The sequence below is a fragment of the Phocoena sinus genome, chromosome 12 (genome assembly GCF_008692025.1).
Source record: "Phocoena sinus isolate mPhoSin1 chromosome 12, mPhoSin1.pri, whole genome shotgun sequence".
In the NCBI taxonomy this organism is placed as follows: domain Eukaryota; kingdom Metazoa; phylum Chordata; class Mammalia; order Artiodactyla; family Phocoenidae; genus Phocoena; species Phocoena sinus.
The window spans coordinates 40336723-40352826 of NC_045774.1; positions in this window are offsets into that span (position 1 = coordinate 40336723).

The following is a 16104-nucleotide window of genomic DNA, read 5'->3' on the forward strand; positions in this document are numbered from 1 at the left end:
ATTTGAACCAGCTCTGGATGGTAATGATGCTATGGCTGTGGCGCCTGTAGGAGGGGAAAATGGAATCCACAGAATGGCTTTGAGCACATTAGTAAGTCATTTATAAAAAGAATATTCAGCATCTTCAAATCTATCCATTCCAGCATTTGATAAAAGCTAAGCCAATTTTATTTAATTGGTCCTGATGTGGATCATGTACAAAGTGATGGTAAAGACTATGAATTTGAACTTAACCAGTTTTTTCATGATTTCATGGATGACTAAATTAAAATAGCTGAAGGATCATTAAGCACACAGTATTGATTACTTAAGCATCTTGCTGAATTGTTTTCTTTGGCTTTCTTTGAGGATGAGGGAAAATGCATGATCATCTTTTCCAAGCTAAGAAGATGAGAGAGAGAATTCATTTTCCTCAGCTTCTTCAACATATAGCTCCTCTGAGAAATCTACCTTAATGTATTACCTTAACAATTGAATCTTCTATCCTATGCTTCCTCAAACACTTAATGTACCATAATGCTTTGTATAGTAATTTATATCTGGTCACTACAAGTTCTGTAAATGTGTTTGGAGTATTATGTATAGTACAGCTCAGTGAACTGGTTATTAAGCTTCTTCAGGACAGTGCTCAGCTCTTTAAAGTGTTTGTACTGGGGTGCATGTAGGGGAGGGATAATGGGTAAGAAGGGCAAGGAGGCCAATATTTTAGCAAAAAAAAAAAAAAAGCAATAAATAAGACTGAGTATTAGGAGACTTAGGAAGAAAGAGGAAAGCCAAAGAGAATGGTATCATGGGTCAAGAAAAGGAGACTCTAGAATGAGAGAGGAATCAAATACCACAGAGAGGTTGAGTAGGATGGGATTGACAGCAGGCTACTGGTTTTCAAGGAAGAGATTGATGGCAATTTTATTAGAATGATAAGAGAATAAGGCAGACTGCAGAGGATATATGAATGAATTGGAGGTGAGAAACTAGAGGCAGAAAGTAAATTATCTTAATTTGCTAAGGAGCTTGATCATAAAGGAATGGAAGAAGCTAGAGGGTGGTTGGAAGGGAAATCAAGACTAAAGAAAGGTAGTTTTAGGATAAAAATACTTGAGCATGTTTAGAGAGCAAGAGGAATAAGAGGACAAGAATAGATTGAGGATAAACAAGAGAAGGGGCAGTATTGGTCAATGCTAATCTTGTGTTATTTGGTACTAGACCACTAGGGTTTGAATTTAGATTTATGTTTTATTAGCTGTGTGAATGTACAAGCCTCAGTTTTATCACTTATTAAATGGGGATAATTTAGGATTATGGTGAAGATTAAATGTTACAGTTAAAGTGCTTATTCTAATGACTGGCACCCAGTTAACATTCAGTAGGTAACAGCTATTATTGTCATTGTTAGGAAGCTCCTAAATAAAAATCATAGATGGAGATGTTGGTGTGCAGAAGAACAGAAACATTTTTTTCTCACTGAGGAAGATAGGATTGATGTTATAGATTATACCTAGGAGGTAAGCTGAAATTGAAGGAGGAAACATCACATGAACTCAGGTTTTGTTTTGCTTTTGTTTTTTAACAAAGAAGGGAGTTTAATTTAAATAGGTAGAATTCCCAAAATAAAACTGTCTTGTCTTGGATGAATTTTTTTTTAAGTTTCTTTAATACTCATTTGTCTATTCAAGTTTTTTATTTCTTTTTGTGTTCATTTCTGGTATTTTATTTTTCTTCAGAAAATATGAAACTCCCTTCTTTGTTTTTTTTAACAAAGAAGGGAGTTTAATTAATTAAGAATGAGGACTTAATCATGTTAGATTTGGCTTCAAGCAGCTTTATTCTGTTGACAAGAGAATTATAAGAAATTGATGAGGACAGAGGTAGATAGAAAACACTGAGTTATTGAAGGTGAAAATCACAAATTTTATTGTAGCTGATCTCTACTGTTATGTGAATTTTCTCCAACACGTGCAATAGTCCAGAGGAAAGAAATGAGAAAAAAACATTGTGGTTCTCCAGGATTGATCAGAGAATTTGTTATGATTAAAGTTGGGTAGGCCCTGGGATTTGTGAATATTTCTAAGAGAAGAAATGAAATTTAGACTGGATAGGGAAGGAAATGAAATCAAGGAGGGATAATAGTCTCAACATTAAATTATATTGAGTTTAGAGCAGGATTAGTAGGTCCAGCTGTAGGAGGAGGAGGTTGAGTCAGAGAAGGGAATTGCAATATTTCAAAAATTTAGGGGCGTAGGTGTTAAGGGTAACAATGATTCCCAGGTTTATTGCTCATTGTCGAGTAAGGTGAATGGTAAACTCTATAGGAGTAGATACATCTTCTGCAGATGTATCTACAGAATATGCTGAGAATCAGGCCTAAGACTTAATTATAAGGGAAGTAGAGCTTCAGAGAATGCTTTCTTTTCAACTCTGCAAGTCTTCTATATCAAGGTCAAGACTCTTTTGGGAAGATGTGGAATCTTGAGATTTGGGATGGGGATATCTGGGTCAACACAATTGGAAACCTCGAATCCTCGTGTTCCCTGAACTCTCTGAACCTATGGAAGTGGCCCACTCTTCCTTTTTGAAGACTAGCACACCACCTCATTTTGAAGATGATATAGGCAACAAACATTATCCTCCATTTCTCCGCTTGTCAAGTATCAACATAACTCAAGCAGGGTAATCGTGGGCTTACTCTGTAAGAGAAAGGACTTAGCCAACATGTACCAGCAGGAGTCTGGAGAATATATGTGGGCCTGGATTCTGGGGATAACTGAATCAAGAGAGAACAGAACATTAGGTTAAATGAGTAGTTTATTGACATGGAAGTACTCTCTTTTGATATAAGATTTAGCACTGTCAAGGACCCTGGGAAATGCTACTAAAATGCAGCTAAGCTGACTCTTAGAAATTTAGAGAAGGCAATGGTCCACACTAAATGATACAGAAATGACAGAGTTGCCATGGCAGATAATGGAAGAAGAAATCAAAAGACAGAGAAGTGAGCATGCTAGAGAAATGTACCCTGTGAGTACAGAGGCCTCTCCATTTCCCAAAGCAGCAAGAAATGTTCTGGTGAAAGGAACCAATATCACTGAGAATCTTTGTGGCTCTCCTCTGTAGATCACAACTGACGATAGATGGTGTTACAGAACTGGGCTCCCTAATAGCAATGGAAATGATAGGATTCTGAAATAATAGAGATCAGGTTATAGCACTCAACCATCTGAAGCAAAGTAACGAGTGGCAAGGTCTGAGGCGTGTGTGTGTGTGTTTGTGTACTGACTCACAGAGATCATTACAAATGGTTATAGAACATGACATCCCTAGAGGTGAATTTAAATCCTACAACAATTCATTGGTTCAGTATGTCAATGAAATTTTTACCTAGAGAGTGGTCTGTGGCCTGCTGGGGGCAACCCCTCCAAAGTACAGGACAAATTATTACATCTCATAATTCTTAAAACCTGGGCATAATGCTCTGGCCAATTCATAAGTGACTGGAAAATGTTAGCTTTCACTGAGGCACAGAGTGGGTCCAGGATGGAATCAAAACATATTCTGGCTATGTGTTTATATCCTGTCACTGAGCCTTAGCCAACATCACTAGTCATGATACACTGACACGATATTCCACATAACATCACATGGGACTAAGTGACTCACTTTGCAGCAAAGAAAGTGCAACATTACTGCACATGTTGTCTACCAAGAAGCTGCTGACCTTATAGAGCAATGGAATAGCATTTTAAAGCGGCAGCTGAGGCACTCAAATGAATACACATTCGGTGGAGAAAAGACAGCCTGTTCAGTAAGTGGTGCTGAGAAAACTGGACAGCTACATGTAAAAGAATGAAATTAGAACACTACCTAACACTATACACAAAAATAAACTCCAAATGGATTAAAGACCTAAATGTAAGACCAGACACTATAAAACTCTTAAAGGAAAACATAGGAAAAACACTCTTTGACATAAACTACAGAAAGATCTTTTTTGACCCACCTCCTAGATTAATGAAAATAAAAGCAAAATTAAACAAATGGGATTTAACTAAACTTAAGAACTTTTGTACAGCAAAGGAAACCATAAACAAGACAAAAAGACAACCCTCAGAGTGGGAGAAAATATTTGCAAATGAAACAACAAAGGATTAATCTCCAAAATATACAAACAGCTCATGGAGTTCAATATCAAAAAAACAAACAATCCAGTTAAAAACTGGGTGGAAGACCTAAACAGACATTTCACCAAGGAAGATGTACACATGGCCAAGAGGCACATGAAAAGATTATCAATATCACTAATTATTAGAGAAATGGAAATAAAAACTACAATGAAGTATCACCTCACACCGGTCAGGATGGCCATTATCAAAAAATCTAGAAACAATAAATGCTGGAAAGAGTGTGGTGAAAAGGAAACCCTCCTTCACTGTTGGTGGGAATGTAAATTGATACAACTACTATGGAAAACAGTATGGAGGTTCTTTAAAAAACTAAACATTGAAATACCATATGACCTAGCAATCCCACTACTGGACATACACCCTGAGAAAACCATAATTAAAAGAGATGTGTCACAATGTTCTTTGCAGCACTATTTACAATAGCCAGGACATGGAACCAACCTAAATGTTCATCGACAGATGAATGGATAAAGAAGACATGGCACATATATACAATGGAATATTATTTAGTCATAAAAAGAAATGAAATTATTTGTAGTGAGGTGGATGGACCTAGAGTCTGTCATACAGAGTGAAGTAAGTCAGGAAGAGAAAAACAAATACTGTATGCTAACATGTATATATGGAATTAAAAAAAAATGGTACTGATGAACCTAGTTGCAGGGCAGGAATAAAGATGTAAACATAGAGAATGGACTTGCAGACACGGGGTGGGAGGGGGAAGCTGGGATGAAGTGAGAGAGTGGCATGGACATACATACACTACCAAATGTAAAACAGATAGCTAGTGGGAAGCAGCAGCATAGCACAGGGAAATCAGCTCGGTGCTTTGTGAACACCTAGAGGGATGGGATAGGGAGAGTGGGAGGGAGGCTCAAGAGGGAGGGGCTATGGGGACATATGTATGCTTATGGCTGATTCTCTTTGGTGTACAACAGAAACTAACACAGTATTGTGAAGCAAATATACTCCAATAAAGACCTATTAAAAAAATGAATACTACACACTCAAAGGTAACTATATATGGTTATAGGGATGTGGATTCAAGAGACCAGGAACCAAGACGTCAAAGTAGGAATGGCCCAACTTATCACTATTCCCAGTAACCCATTTGGGGAATTTGTGCCTCCCAACCCCACATTTTAGGTTCTGAGGAGCTAGAGCGCTTGTTCCCAGAGTGGGAGGATGCATCTACCACGAGACAGAGCATGAATCTTATTAAATTTGAAGCTGTGGATGTTCCCTGGTCCCTTCAAGTGTCTTGTGGTAAGAGAACAGCAAGCAAGGAAAGAAGTTAGTCTGCTGGCAAGGATAATTAACCCTGATCACCATGGAGAGGAAAGGCTGTTTTTGTATGGGGGCCAGAAGAATACACTTGGCTCCCAGGTGTCCCTTGAGGACACCTCTTGGTATACATTGGCAAGTTTTGATGATATGTGTACGAGTAGAGCAGTTATGGTCTGAGAAGGGCATGGTGACCAGGGACTCAGACCCTTCAGGGGTAAAACTCCTGTTCACTCCACCAGGTAAACCACCTATATCAGCAGTGTTCTAGCTGAGGGTGAGGGGAATCTAGAGTGGATTACAGAAGAGGGAGAGGATGTGTATTGATGGTGGCTATAAGATCAGAAGCAGTAGTGGAGGCTATATTTTTTCCCCACTAACTTTTCTATTTTAAGTTTCACCAGTGAAAGAGAACATTTGAGTTGTTCTCAATTGGGCAAACTTATACAAAATAATTGGACCCAGTTTGTGCAAAGGATGTACTGTAGTAGATACTGTGGTACACTGCTCAGGTCTCTCCTTCATGGCTTAGCCACTTATTTCCCTAGCTGTTAGGTATATTGGCTGCTTTTGGCTCACAGTTGAGTCCCTCTCTAGAAATTGCCTTCAACGAAAAGGACTTCCTTTGCAAAAGATTGTGCTGCCTCCTTGGGAGCACCCCTGTTATCCAATGACTAGTCATTGTGGGGTTTCAAGGACCTTAGTCTTTTTCCCTCAATTCTGGGCACATATGAAAAGTCATCGTAGCTCTAGAACATCCTGTGTGACCTTCTGAGTCCCCTGTTGTCACTGTGACACAATTTATCAATAAATTCCCTTTCTGCCCAATTCTACTTCCTTCGCTTCCTTACAAATCTTATTTGCAAGAGCACTCTTCAAAAAAGTATCTACATGTGAATTCCTGTCTCAGAATCTGTTCCCTGGGGAACCCATACTAAAACAATGATGGATTTGAAAAGGTGAGTACGTATGCTCTTAAGAGGCTACTCTAGAAGCCCGGAATGGTCTTCTTGTTTATCTTGCATCTCTCTTCTTCCTGACTTCCAAATATGGTTTCAGTATAACTTTTTTTTTCTGAAATATTACTACAATATCAGAGTGTAAAGTTAGGATATAGAGAAAATAATATTAAAATAGATTTATTTTATACAGAAATTGAGACTAATTATTTAGGGATTATTTGTGTAAAAAGTTAGGTAGAGATGCTTAATAAACAAGACTACCCGATATGTAGCACAGGTCCAGGCACATCGTGGATGGTCTATAAATGTTTGTTAAGTGGATAGGTAAATGAGATTTTCAGTAGACCATTCTAATTCTCATACTGTTACTAATGTCCAAGTTAGGTGTGGTATTTAGAACAACAATAACTCATCAGAAGATTCAGTCATCTTTAGTTGTTTAACTTCCTTGAAACTTTGTTTCTTTGTCAGTACAATGCCTGCCTTCAAGTAGATTACAACTTAACTCAGCCTTGAAGGTAAATTATAATTTTTCCACTGCTATTCCTTATGTGCTATGATGACAAATGGAATAATCAACTGAGAGAATACTGTTATTTGCTTAATGAGTACCTTTCTCTTTTAGTATAATTTTTTCCTCCAAAATTTATTATTTTTTTATTTTATTGTTTATTTTTATTGAGGTATAGTTGATGAACAATATTATATAAGTTTCAGGTGTACAAAATAGTGATTCACAATTTTTAAAGTGGTATTATTTTAATTTTTGTTTTCCTACAATGCAGCTTATATTAAGTATATTTCTATTCAAATTATGAATCTGTGGGTTCTTTCAAAGTTCATTTTTGTACTAAATCATTCATGGGAAAAACATCAAACATATATTCAATTAGAAAATAATTAAATTGTTAACCACGAGTTTTGGCAGATTTCCAATTTTGCTTTAGTTATTTTGAGGTCACAGTTGTAATTATTAAGCTTTAAATATGGCTACAGTCAGCAAAAACAACTGATTTAATCAACTGTGATCATAGATCAAAATATTCATGCCCCAAACCTTTTATATGTATAGCTGAATGGGGAAAAAGTATATTTTTATTCACTGGAAATAGAGTTCCTTTTAGGAAAGGAATTATCTTTGCTTAGGAAAACAAAGGTAAGTGATTTGGTAACTTCAGATTAGAAGGAAAGACATCAGGGAAATGAGACTGAAGGAGTTTTTTTTTTAATGCTAGAGCAAAATTACTCTGTATAAAAAAATATCTGATGGCAGCATTTTGGGTCTTGAGAGTAGTAATGAAAGGAGAAGAGAGATGGAATCAATCAACATGGAAGAACACTCCAAAGGACTTTAATAAACAATGATACTGAATGTGAAGTTGTCTCTTTGCTGTGATATTACTTCTTGCTCTCCAGTTAGCTGAACTTTCTCTAGGGTATGGCCTTTCAACACATGAAATGGAGTTTCTTTTTGTGAAACCTAAAGAGGAGGGGATGAGTTCCTCATTTTTAGCTAGTCCAGAATGGACAGAAAAAAAACAACTTCCTGACATAGAACCAAGACTAAAAATTCAATAGACATAGAAAATTACAGCCAGAGGTGGCTCTGGGAAAATACTTAGGCCTTCAGTCCAGTCTTATTTAGATTCTGGGAGGTAAAGTAAACCAAGCTGACTCTGTGTTACACATGGTTTGATCTCAAGGTGTTCAGCAATCATTTCTGTAGTACTAGCTGTATGACTTTCGTCAAGTAACTTCACTACTCTGTCTCTGTTTGTTCGTCTATGAAAATGAAAGAAAAACAGGGCCTACCTAAATGGGTTGCCCCAATGAGAATTAAATGTTAAATATTTTCCTTGTAGTTGTTATTGTTACTATTAATATTGATATTGTTTCTCTTTGTTCTTCATTTTTTTCATTCCTAGGAAACAGCATTATTGTAATAGACCAGTTAAAGATGATTAGGATTTACAGGCATGGAGATGGAGAGTTAAAGTGGGTATATGTAGAATTAATCTTTTTCTTCCCCTGTTCATCCAAAATCAACCATCAGCTGGAAAGCTCTACTAAGGTGTCTTTCAGATACCTCAACATACATTCAAAATTAAATCTATTTTCTTTTCTCCCTAAAACTGGCTTCTGATCTGTCATTTTAAATTACATTTAGTAACAACAGCAGCACAAATTGCATCTTGTCACTCAAGTCGAAACCATAGTCTTCCGTATTCCTTTTCCCTCCCATTTCCTACCCACATCTAATAAGTTAATGGTGTCCAGACTCTTTTGATCTTCTTACTTAGTAAAATATACTAAGCAACCACTCCAAAATGAGTTAATTTAGGTATTATTTACATGTATCATCAATACATATATTAAATGTAAGGAAAGCCTATTTTTTCTGTTTTAAGATAAAAATTAAAGTTCTAATATTTATTGCCCACAACCAACATATTGTCATGTTAAATCCTGCTAATTCTACTTCTGAAGTATTTGTTTAATTGATCTCCTCTCATTTCTTACCTCTTTTCACACTCTAGTTCAGACCCCATTTGCCTAGACTGCTGCAAATGACCCTGTTTGTGGTTTCTTGACTCTGCATGTGTCTTCCTCAAATCTTCACATGTATTATATTCTATTTCAATATTTTATTCAAACTATACAACTAAACCTGTTTTACTCTCCCGCATAAAACCTTTCATTGCCTATAGGATAAAACTAAGCTCTATTTAAGGCTTTCCATGATCTATATCCCTTTCTAGCTTGATGTGTTACCATTCCATTCTTTACATTTTATTTTCAGCACAAAATGCTGTACCTTATTAACTCACTTCTTTCTCACCTCTATTCCTTTGTGTATTTTCAGTGCCTCTTTTTTTATCCCCACCCTCCCTCTTACTACATTTATTTTTCTGATAATCTCTACTTATTCTTTTAGGCTCAGATTGGGTGTTGGCATCATTCAAAATGCATTTTCTCTGACTACTGGGATTAGAGATCCACATAAATCTGTAATATCCTTGGATAGCTCCACCATTTTGGAAATGAGTGTAGTGGGAAGAACATGCCCAATTACATTGATTAGTCTCACCCTAAATATACGACTACAACTTTCAAGTGCGCTCTTAAAATCAAGTGGTTGCTCCTAGTTATTCACTCTCTTAATTTCTTGGATATTATTTGACAGTCTTCTCTTTGCCAATCCCCAGCACCATTCAGTCCATTCTGCATTTCAGCAAATGACTCAAATCTTATTCACTACGAATAGATGCAAATAGAAGTGAAAATTCTCACACTCTTACCACCCTATTTGTCAAGGTACCCAGCATCTGTTACCACAGCAAATACTGTGCCTTCTCACTTGTTACCGCAGATGAACTATTCATGTTCTTATTTAAGGCTAATTCCTCTTCTTGTGCACTAGATTCCATACCTCTATTGCCTGCTCAAGGATGTTGCTCCAACAATATTATTTTGTCTGTCTTACATCATCATTTTCCTCTCTAATAGATTATTTTCATTACCATAGAAACACCCTATCATTTCCCCCAAATCAAAAAAACAAAACTTATTAGCTATTGATGATATTAAGGACTTGCTGTAAATTTTGTTTGAGGTGACAATGATATTATGGTTATGCTAAAAAGTCCTAATCACTTGGAAATACATACTGAAATATTTTTAGGTGAAATGATATGATGCTTAAGATATGCTTTAAGAATATGGGAAGAGAGATGAAATAAGATTAGCAAAATGTTGATAATTTTCAAAACTGGATGATGGGTACTATACTATGCTCTGTACTTTAGAGCTTTTATAAATTTTGTATTAGATTATTTTATCAATGAGTTGTAAGAGGTTTTTTGTTGCCGTTTTGTTTTTTACATATTTTGGATACAAGCCCTTTATCACATATCAGTTTTGCAAATACTTTCTCCATGTTTATGGTTTGTTTTTTACCTTTACTTAATGAGTTTTTTGAAGAAGTAAATTTGTTAAATTTGATGAAGACAAATTTATCAATATTCTCTTTTTGGTTTGTGCTTTGTGTGTCTTACCTAAAAAATATTTGACTAACTAAAGGTCACAAAGATTTTCTTCTACGTTGTCTTCCAGAAGTTTTATAGTTAGAGGTCTCACAGTTGGGTCTGTGATACATTTAGGGTTAACTATGGTATCTGTTAGGAAGTATGAATTGAAGTTCATTTTCACATATAGATGTCCAATTGTTCCAACACCATTTGTTGAAAAGACTGTCCTTTTTCCACTGAATTACTTGGGCACCTTTATTTAAAATCAGTTCATCATATATGTTTGTCTATTTATGAACTCTTTATCTTTTGTTCATTGATCTCTTTGTCTACCCTTAGTTACTATAACTTTTTTTTTTTTTTTTTTTTTGCGGTACGCGAGCCTCTCACTGTTGTGGCCTCTCCCGTTGCGGAGCACAGGCTCCAGACGTGCAGGCTCAGTGGCCATGGCTCACGGGCCCAGCCGCTCCACAGCATGTGGGATCTTCCCGGACCGGGGCACGAACCCATGTCCCCTGCATCAGCAGGCAGACTCTCAACCACTGCACCACCCGGGAAGCCCTATAAGTTTTTATAAAACCTAAAACAGGTAGCTTTAGACCTCCAACTTCGTAACTCTTCAAACTTGTTCTGGATATTCTAGGTATAAGTTCTATGCATTTTGATGTAAGTTTTAGAATTAACTTGTTAATCTCTAAAAAAAAGTGCTTACTGTCATTTGGGATTATATTTAATTGAGAAATCAATCGATCAATTGATAGATTACCTTAGCAGAGTGAGTCTTCTAACTTATGAACACGGTATATCTCTCCATTTCTTTATGTCTTTAAATTTTCTCAGCATTGTTTTAGTTTTCAGAGTATAGACATTGCACATATTTTCTGAAATTTATCTCTTTTTCATGTTGCTTTGATGCTGTTGTAAGCAATATCGTTTGTTAAATTTCAATTTTCAATTGTTTATTGATAGTATATGAAAAATCAATTTGTTTTAAATATTTACCTTGCATCCTGTGACCTTGCTAAATTCAGTTATTAGTGCTGTTAGCTTTGTGATAGATTCCCTACTATTTACTATGTAAAGAATCATATTGTCTGTTAAGAGAGACAGAAACCTTTATCACTTTAAACATGTCCGGCCACTCCCTTCTGTCTTGCTGAGTTTCTGCTGAAAGATCAGCTGTTAACCTTATGGGGATTCCCTTGTGTGTTATTTGTTGTTTTCCCCTTGCTGCTTTTAATATTTTTTCTTTGTATTTAATTTTTGATAGTTTGATTAATATGGTTCTTGGCGTGTTTCTCCTTGGATTTATCCTGTATGGGACTCTCTGTGCTTCCTGGACTTGATTAACTATTTCCTTTCCCATATCAGGGAAGTTTTCAACTATAATCTCTTCAAATATTTTCTCAGTCCCTTTCTTTTTCTCTTCTGGGACCCCTATAATTCGAATTTTGGTGCATTTAATGTTGTCCCAGAGGTCTCTGAGACTGTCCTCAGTTCTTTTCATTCTTTTTCTTTATACTGCTCTGCAGTAGTTATTTCCAGTATTTTATCTTCCAGGTCACTTATCTGTTCTTCTGCCTCAGTTATTCTGCTATTGATCCCTTCTAGAGAATTTTTAATTTCATTTATTGTGTTGTTCATCGTTGCTTGTTTCCTCTTTAGTTCTTCCTGGTCCTTGTTAAATGTTTCTTGCATTTTGTCTATTCTGTTTCCAAGATTTTGGATCATCATTACTATCATTATTCTGAATTCTTTTTCAGGTAGACTGTCTACTTCCTCTTCATTTGTTAGGTCTGGTGGGTTTTGCCCTTGCTCCTTCACTGCTGTGTGTTTCTCTGTCTTCTCATTTCCCTTATCTTACTGTGTTTGGGGTCTCCTTTTTGCAGGCTGCAGGTTCGTAGTTCTCATTGTTTTTGGTGTCTGTCCCCAGTGGCTAAGGTTGGTTCAGTGGGTTGTGTAGGCTTCCTGGTGGAGGGGACTAGTGCCTGTGTTCTGGTGTATGAGGCTGGATCTTGTCTTTCTGGTGGGCAGGTCCACGTCTGGTGGTGTGTTTTGGGGTGTCTGTGGCCTTATGATTTTAGGCAGCCTCTCTGCTAATGGGTGGGGTTGTGTTCCTGTCTTGCTAGTTGTTTGGCATGGGGTGTCCAGCACTGTAGCTTGCTGGTCATTGAGTGAAGCTGGGTCTTGGTGTTCAGCTCGAGATCTCTGGGAGATTTTCGCCGTTTGCTATTACGTGGAGCTGGGAGGTCTCTTGTGGATCAGTGTCCTGAAGTTGGCTCTCCCACCTCAGAGGCACAGCACTGACTCCTGACTGGAGCACCAAGAGCCTTTCATCCACACGGCTCAGAATAAAAGGGAGAAGAAATAGAAAGAAAGAAAGGAAGAGGATAAAATAAAGTAAGATAAAATTAATTAAAATAAAAAATAATTTTGGAGAAAAAAAAATGTTTTTAAGTAAAAAAAACAAAACAACAGACAGACAGAGCCCTAGGACAAATGGTGAAAGTAAAGCTATACAGACAAAATCTCACACAGAAGCATACACATACACACTCACAAAAAGAGAAAAGGGGAAAAAATAATATATGTTGCTCCCAAAGTCCACCTCCTCAATTTGGGCTGATTCGTTGTCTATTCATGTATTCCACAGATGCAGGGTACATCAAGTTGATTGTGGAGCTTTAATCCGCTGCTCCTGAGTCTGCTGGGAGAAATTTCCCTTTCTCTTCTTTGTTCGCACAGCTCCCGGGGCACAGCTTTGGATTTGGCCCCACCTCTGCGTGTAGGTCACCTGAGGGTGTCTGTTCTTCGCTCAGACAGGACGGGGTTAAAGTAGCAGCTGATTCGGGGGCTCTGGCTCACCCAGGCCGGGGGAAGGGAGTGGTGCGGATGCAGGGGTGGGGCCTGCGGTGGCAGAGGCTGGCGTGACGTTGCACCAGCCTGAGGCGCGCTGTGCGTTCTCCCAGGTAAGTTGTCCCTGGATCACGGGACCCTGGCAGTGGCGGGCTGCACAGCCTCCCCGGAAGGGGGTTGTGGATAGTGACCTGTGCTCGCACACAGGCTTCTTGGTGGTGTCAGCAGCAGCCTTAACGTCTCATGCCCGTCTCTGGGGTCCGCGCTGTTAGCCGCGGCTCGTACCAGTCTCTGGAGCTCCTTTAAGCGGCGCTCTTAATCCCCTCTCCTCGCGCACCAGGAAACAAAGAGGCAAAAAAAGTCTCTTGTCTCTTCGGCAGGTCCAGACTTTTCCCAGGACTCCCTCCCGGCTAGCCGTGGTGCACTAGCTCCCTCCAGGCTGTGTTCACCCCGCCAACCCCAGTCCTCTCCCTGCGCTCCGAACGAAACCCGAGCCTCAGCTCGCAGCCCCGCCCGCCCCGGCGGGTGAGCAGACAAGCCTCTCGGGCTGGTGAGTGCCGGTCGGCACCGATCCTCTGTGCGGGAATCTCCCCACTTTGCCCTCCGTACCCGTCGCTGTGCACTCCTCCGCGGTCCCGAAGCTCCCCCCTCGGCCTCCCGCAGTCTCTGCCCGCGAAGGGGCTTCCTAGTGTGTGGAAACTTTTCCTCCTTCACAGCTCCCTCCTACTGGTGCAGGTGCCGTCCTTATTCTTTTGTCTCTGTTTTTTCTTTTTTCTTTTGGCCTACCCAGGTACGTGGGGAGTTTCTTGCCTTTAGGGAGGTCTGAGTTCTGCCAGCGTTCAGTAGGTGTTCTGTAGGTGCTGTCCCACATGTAGGTGTATTTCTGATGTATTTGTGGGGAGGAAGGTGATACCCGCGTCTTACTTTTCCACCATCTTCCTCAACCTCCCTCCTACACTTGCACTTTTTGAGAAGGAATAATTATTCTTCAGGCAACTGATTTATTTTCAAAATGAAAAAATATATATTTTAGAAAATTATTGAAATTAATGCTTTTAATGCAATTAATACCCAAAGTTCAAACGGAAAAACCTCTATTGCTTAAATGAGTTAATAATACCAAGAGCCTGAGAATATCCACAGAAAAGAATAGCTAAAGTAAAACTATTGATATTAGGCAAACGAAATGTTGTCAGTCACAAAGACAGCCCTGAAAAACAATCAGCTTGTATTTACAGTTGATAAGGTAAATTTTGATCCACAATAAAGTATTTTATCATATAAGCATAAATTAACAGGATATATAATCCACCTTCTTGGAAAAGAAAAAATTCTGAATGTGTATATTTTCTTCCTCATCTTCTTTTTTCTTCTTCCTGCTTTCCCCTTTCTTCCTTCCTTCCTTTCTTCCTCCCTTCCTCCCCCTCCTTCCCTCCTTCCCTTCTTCCTTCCAACAGCTTTTAATATCTAGTTATTTTTAGGTATGATCTTCCTAGCACCAAAAGGGGAGAACTTTCTCATTATAAATATAAAATACTAAGATGCCCTTGAAGGAGTTTTAATCTTTAGGAAGTGGGCTTTCTTAAGTGGGCTCTTCCAGAGGTGGTAGTGCTGGAATTAGGGAAAAGAGCAGAAAAGTAAATAAAGTTTGCTGCTACGCAATCAGGACAAGAAATTCAGTATAAAATTTCAAACTCAATAAGTCTCACACAGTTCATACTAAACTCCTCTAATTGCCAATGAATAGTACACTCCGGTGTAGAAAACCAGAAAGGTCATGCTAAATTACGTAGGTCCATGCTGTTCCGTAAATTCATTGCACCTTGCATCTCTGCCTTGTGTCTGCAGTGCAGTTTTCTGAACTTTGCTCAACTTTACCACCTACTGGTTATTCGATTCTAATCAGTAGAAGCAAATATTCGTGTAACTTGACCTTCAGCAAACTGCAAGAAGACTAGAAGGGCAAGAGAATTTAGAGAGGAAATAAAATATTGACCGTGTCTTGTAAATGACGGGAATAGATATAATTTTTTTTATCTTATTTTAACTGGGGAAGGGAGTAAATTATAAAAAGAAATTGGCTTTTAAGTTCAAAAAAACTATGTTATGGTCCTGGAAAATGTCCATGAATTCAGTTTTTCATGAATTCTGTATATTTAGACTAGTTGTAAACATGTTACCATAGTAGTAAAGCTTCTTTTAAAAAGGGGACAGGGGAGGAATCACTATCTATAATTCCAGGGCTAGGAAAAAACTCAAGGGAAATTGCAGTGGTTCTTTTTCTTTCAATCTTCTAAATCCCACCCTTAGACCAGTTCTTTTACCTAGAACACCTGAAAAGAATTCATGGAGAACTATCTTGGTGCCTCTTGACCTTCACAATCCTGAAAACGCATACAGCTGTCAACGTTTTCTAGGAAAGGAGTGTTTGAAATGTAAGATAGAGGGAAAGAACGAGACAGGAAAATGGAAAGGCAGAAGAGGAGGCTTGTTGGTAAAAGACAAAGTTTGCACTTGATTAACTCATTTCCCCGTCAGCTCCTTACCTTGGTTCTCTTCTGACCCCCATAGTACTCTTTTTTTTTTTAAAGAAGATGTTGGGGGTAGGAGTTTATTTATTTGTTTATTTTTGCTATGTTGCGTCTTCATTTCTGTGCGAGGGTTTTCTCTAGTTGTGGCAAGCGGGGGCCACTCTTCATCGCGGTGCGTGGGTCTTTCACTGTTGTGGCCTCTCTTGTTGCGGAGCACAGGCTCCAGACGCGCAGGCTCAGTAGTTGTGGCTCACGGGCCTAGTTG